Below are 6,018 nucleotides of genomic sequence, written 5' to 3' on the forward strand. Positions count from 1 at the left end.
CCTATTTTCCTCTGATGGTATAGCTACACAGCATTAAAAGCCTGCCAGTAATCTCAGTCTTTGTTCTATAGGTTCTCCATGGTCTGGCCATAGGGAACAAATGGTTGGGTTTATTGCATAGGGTGTTTTCCTTTCATAGGTAGTTCGTTAGTAATCCCAGAAGAAATCTCTGTGAGATGTCCCCTGAATTTCCTCCCCCACGGGGCAGTTGTGTGGTCTGCAGTGGGTAATGGATGTGGAAGCATTTTGTAAATGACAAAGTTCTACCTTTCTTGAGCCTTGCCATCACTGTCAGGAATTATTGTCCTTGACTTGAATGCTTGGGCTCCAGAGACCTCCCTTCAAGGTGGCTCCCCTAAAGGGCCATTACCCTAGCCTCCTGTAAGACCCCCAGGCTCTGACTTCACTACGTGACCCAGTCCCTTGATTTCCAGTTTGCAGAGATTGTCTGCAAGAACAGGAAGAGACTTGGGGCCTGATTTCTCTTCTGCAAAGGTAAAGAATCTTCCCCTTCTCTCGGGTCCGCCACCCTCTGGGCTGCTGGACACCTTGAACTGACATGGAAGGGAGAGCAATGGGGTCAGGATATAGCTACACCCTGGGGTGACAGACAGCAGGAGCACTGTGGAATATATGTCAGGGATGAGGAGGACCCTAGGTACCAGGTGCCCACCCTGCAGGACCTCTTGGCTTCACATGCCCCTGGCTGCAGCTTGTGCCTCCGTGTCCTGCAGCCACCTGGGAAGGCTCCCTGACAAAGGCAGCTTTTGTCAGAGCTCAGGTCAAGAAGTCACTGGTGAGGCATGCAAAGCAGTTCCTGAGGGAGCCCACAAGCCCTGTGCGGAGCCTGTGGAAGATGCTGCTTCCATCATGTCCCCGTTGGCTTCCCCAGCTCCTCTGACTGAACGCCTGCTACCTCTGGCCTCTGCCCTGTCACAAAGTCCTACTACTTATTCAATTTCTATTCATTCACATTCATCCCTGAGTGGCTCTCAGCCACCAGAGCCTTTCTTTCCGCTGGACGACCTTTCACCACGGCCACTTGCACTTTCCCCTTCTACCTCATGCCTCCATGATTCGGAGGCCCACTTTCCACCTCCAACAGCCTCCTCTGCACCACCACTGTCAGACTCCACTATGACACCTCCTCAGTGTGACTTGATGGCACTCCCACTCAGGACCATCCCACAAAGCTCATCTCCACACACACCTTTGTCAGCTTCTCCTGTCGCAGTCCCAGCCATCTCAGGCCTTGACTACTCAAGCTGTTCCATTTTAACCCCGTCTCAGTGGCAGGCAGCTGCCAAAGCCTTATGCCTCTCAAACTCATCACAGTGCAAATCCCAACAAGAGCACCTGTCCCACCACTCACAAGAGGCCTTGCTCAGGAGAGACTCCACAGACAGAATGGTAGAGGCTGTTAGCCCCTCCTTACTCGAATCCGATGACCAGAATCTCCTGGAGATACAAGTCACAGAGAGAATCAAGATAAAGATTTCGAAGGAAAAAGACAAAGACAGATTATATCCAAAACAAATGAGCCCAGACTACCACCTGAATTCTTTGGGGAAAATGTTGCCATCACTAGGTGCTGAGCAGGACACCACAATCCCCCAACCCTTCTGGACCGCGAAAGATAAGCCAGAGCAACTGCCTAGTCCTCAGCAGCTCTCATATCCTAAGGTCTTGGGGGACCATCTACAGCAAAAATACAACCAGCGTTTTTGGGGTCTCCCCTCTCTGCACAGCGAATCCCCGGTGGCTACTGCCTGGATCTCTGAGAATTCTTCCACACTACAGTCTCCCTCATTCTTATTCAATGGAATCTCAAATGCCTGCCCGATTCATCTGCAGGCTAAACTACCTCCACTGCTTTCCCATTCCCAGCCCCTGCCCCAGCTGGAGTTCCAACCTCAAGCCTTGATTCCAACCATGCTGCAATTACAGGCCCCACCTCTGACTCAGGCCCAGGCCCATCTCCAATCTCCTGTACAAATCCTACGACCTTCTTCTCCATCCCAGATTAGAGCCTGTGGTGTGTCTTGCCCGACAGCCCGGAATGAGCTAAAATCTCTCACCTCAATTGAGATTCAAAATACAGAATGGCCCTTGTTGCCGAAGCAACTAGAAAGTGGGTGGGCTCCGCCGTCTGTGATCGAAAGATCTCAGGAAGTCTTTAATATCTTCACTCCCAACCTTCCTGAGGACAGCTGGGTGGGCTCCATCCTTCCCGAGAATATTCCAATCAGTCCAGAGCTCCGGAAGCAACTGGAGCAACACCTCCAAAAATGGCTTATCCAAAACCGCTGGGAGCTACCTCGGAAGATACAAGAATCTCTGGAACTAAGGCAGCTTCAGGGCGAATTACCAGGGAAATGTCCGGTAAAGGACAAGCATGGGGCCTCACGGCCCTCTTCCTTCACAGGTGAAAGCAGCAAGGATGCACAGAAGGTGGGGTTCCAGCTAAAGCAAGACATGAGCAAGGTCCCTAAAAACCTCTCCAGGTCCTCCGAAAGGCCTATAGTGGCATTTCAGGAAGTAGACTCTGAAGGGTCAGAAAATGACTGGATGCTTTTAAGAAAGGACTTGACAAGTGGTTTGCCGAGGAGCTTAGACAAAAATCTAGAAAACATCCCAAAAGGCCATTTAGGCAGGAATTGGGGGCAAACCAGCGAGGGTTTAATCCCCGTGAGTGTGCGTCGATCCTGGCTTGCTGTCAACCATGCTTCTCCCAAGTCCAACGCTCACATGGAAACCAGGAATTTGGGAATCTTAAAGGGTTGGGAACCCTGGGTGAACACCTCCCACAGGGTTTCCTTCCTCGAGATATGCTAGAAGCACGTATGACAAAGTTTTGGGTGAGGCACATGTGGGGCCTGCCCCTCAAGCTCAAGTCCATTAAAATCTTAAAAAAGGTACAACCCTCACCCACTCTGCAGTTTGCCTTTCCTCCCTCAGCTCCCTGTGTCCCTGGAGACCACTCGATAGTCCAGCTTGCTGAGGTCCTTGGAAAACTTCCTCAGCCCCATCTGGGAGAGAAAGCGATAGGAGAGGAGTCAGTTCCAACCCTGGAGAGGCCTCTCCTGGCCCCCTTACCTGTGTGTGAGGAAATCCAGAGGGCTCTGGGACAGATCTCACTTGGTGATGACCATGGGACCACAAAGGCCTCTCTGGCTAGACAGGAGGGCAGGCCGCCACCTCAGGCCGTCACACTCACCTGGCAGAGTGGGACTGTGGAGTGGGCCATGAAGGACAGCACAGAGCCCAGTCCAGGTTCAACAATGTCCAGGAACGAGCCAGGAGGGAAGAGTGGTCTACATGCCTCACGAGACCCCAGCCATCAGGTAACAGTGCCAGAGATGAACATAGGACCCCAATCTTTGAGGGCCAAGGAAGCCAGGGAGGCAGGGAAGGCCACATTGTCCCCTGCTTTTCAACCAGAGTCTAGAGACATCTTGGGAACCAATGTGCTGACAAAGTCCCAAAACAAAAATGCACATTTGGGTAGTTTAGAGGCTCCAGGGACCAGTAAAAGTCCCCTATACCCTAGAATGACTGTTCTCCAAGATCCAGGAGAGCCACGCCTTAACACAGAGATGGTTAGTGAGTTTAAGTCCAACGTAAAGGTACAGTCAGAGAACCTGCCACACGAGTGTCCCATACACAAGCCCCTTGCTACTGACAACTTGGCCTCTCAGGTGCCTCAGTGCCATCCCCAGGGAGTGCCCAATGGAAACAAGCTAGTTTTCCAGATGCTGTGTGGCCTCAAGGCAGCCTCAAGCAGCAGTCCAGAGCAGCAGGAGCCCAGGACCAAAAGATATCAAGGCTTTTGGAAGAATCAGAGCGAGATGTTTGTCCCTACTTATGAGAGAGAGGACTGCAGGTGGCCCAACCCAGGAGAGCATGCAGAAAAGCTCGAGAAATTGGGGACCTGTCAAGACAGGAGTATGAGTTCCTCTGCCCAAGCCAGAAAAACAGTAGGCTCTGTTGGGAAGAAACACCTCCAGCTGCTGCCAGAGAAAAAACAAAGTGTTTTACAAAGCTTCAAAAAAAGATGAGGCACTTTGTCCAGTGGATTTTCCCCCATAAAAAATTCCAAGGTCAAGATGCTTTGCAAAAGTGCAAGCCCAAATCAGCCACTGCCCAGAGCCAACAGTCAGTCAAAAGCAGATCAATTCTGGACAGCGAGAATGTGGAGGCTCAGGAGCTCATGACAGCTGTGGGACAGATTCTAGAGAAGAAAATGGCCATTCACCATGGACTTCATGCCACGAAGTTAAAGGAGCACAAACGGGAACACCCAGCCCCAGTATGTGTGTGTGTCTGCTGCCTTCCTTACTCCACAGAGCAAGCGAGAATGATGAATTACACCCCTCACAGTCAGCAGGCTGACTCCAAAGACCAAAATTGTTCTATCAGGGAAAAGCAAGTCAGACCTGGGAAGTCCTTGAAAAGTGTCAGATTCGATGATGAGCAGCTGGAAGTGAGTCGCAACCCATCCCTGGCCCCCAAGAAAACACTGTCTCCAGTCAGTGCCTGCCAGTATAGGCCAAGGATGCCGTGCACGCCAGGCCACCAACCACACTGCCCATGGCATTATCTTTTTCGAGGAAGGGTCTTGCCTGGTCCATGCTTCACTAGCCTTTTCTAGTAGGCAAATATGTCTCCAAGAAAAAAAAAATTAGTCCATATAGAAAAACGTTTTTCTCATTAGCATATTCAAAATATTTACTTTTCCCCAATATATGTTTTTTTTTTTCTCATAAAAGGGTGGTGTAGTGACTTCTTCTGCTTGCTAGGTGTGTGCTTTGGCCTCGAGAAAAAAGGGGCATGGAGGGAGGCTGATCGTGGCATTGCGAGCTTACTCCTTACCCCAAGTCCCTTCATTGCCCCTGATATTTTCACAATACTTTCATTACTCAAACAACAAAAACTACTCTAAAACAAGATGAAAAAAACCCATAAAAACTCCACTCAAGGCTCTGGTTCAACTCATCTTTCTCCTGCTTCCACTCAGCTTTGAAATCGTGCAGCTGTAGGAAATAGGTTTACAGGGGCCTCACAGGGTTGGTCATTCCCACTCAGGCTCCAAGAATTGTCAGGAAGTTTTGGAGTGGGGAGTTGCTGGGGCCCTGAGTTCAGAAGCAAGAGAAATCTTGCCCCTGGATCTCTTGGGCCCTAAAGACTCCTTAAGGTCCCTTCTCACTCTAATGAAGGCTGCGATGGGGATGGCCTTGTGAACCCCTCTCAGCTTAGCCTGAATAAAATGTACAGCTCGCCCTCCCCCACCTCTGCCTTTCCCACATGTAGAGACCAGACAGATGGCACTTCCTGCTTTGCGTGTGCGTAGGTGTGAGCCTCAGGGAGGATGATGATGAGGGCTGTGTTCACTCCTGCCACAAATGAATGAATGGTCATGGTCACTGGTGACCTGCCTTTCCCTCTATTAACCCCAGGGGAGGAATTCTGGATGAATGGAACAGGGTGTGACTGTATGTGGGTAACTATCTGACAGTCGGATACCGTGAAATTTGGGTGGGATGTGGGTGAAGAATTGAAAAGGTTGGATCCAAGAAAGGAGGCAAAGTGACACAGAGTGTCCATAAATATGCAGCGACCGAGAAGCCCTGATGTCCCATCATCATCTACAGGTATGGGAGGAGGGAAGGGGAAAGGGCCCCAACCTCTGTCTCCACCTTCTTCAGCTCTGAGATCACAGATATAATAAAGCCACCTCTAGGGCCAAATCTGCAGAATTAAAGCAAGTCAGGAATGGTTAATTGTCTCCACAATACACTTTCTAAGCTTGCACATCCTTGCCTCCTGAATTCTAGAAAAGATGACTTAACAACAGGTGGAAAAGCCAGGACTAGAGAACTCAGTGTCACTCCCAGTCTGGTGACCTTTACATAAACACATGGCCCAAGGTCTGCTCCAGGGGAGAGTTGGGGACTTAAAAGGATGAGAGACTGGCCTGCCATCACGTAATAATTCTTATGTGATTCTAGCCTTGCTTAT

At 50.2% G+C, this 6,018-nt stretch overlaps 1 pseudogene; it reads left to right on the top strand.

Annotated features, from left to right (window-relative positions):
- The first annotated feature begins 855 nt into the window (after nt 1–855).
- Nucleotides 856–5,624, top strand: LOC105311138 (annotated as a pseudogene).
- The last annotated feature ends 394 nt before the right edge of the window (nt 5,625–6,018 follow it).

This window comes from Pteropus vampyrus, unplaced genomic scaffold (assembly GCF_000151845.1).
Source record: "Pteropus vampyrus isolate Shadow unplaced genomic scaffold, Pvam_2.0 Scaffold1000000569, whole genome shotgun sequence".
Taxonomy (NCBI): Eukaryota; Metazoa; Chordata; class Mammalia; order Chiroptera; family Pteropodidae; genus Pteropus; species Pteropus vampyrus.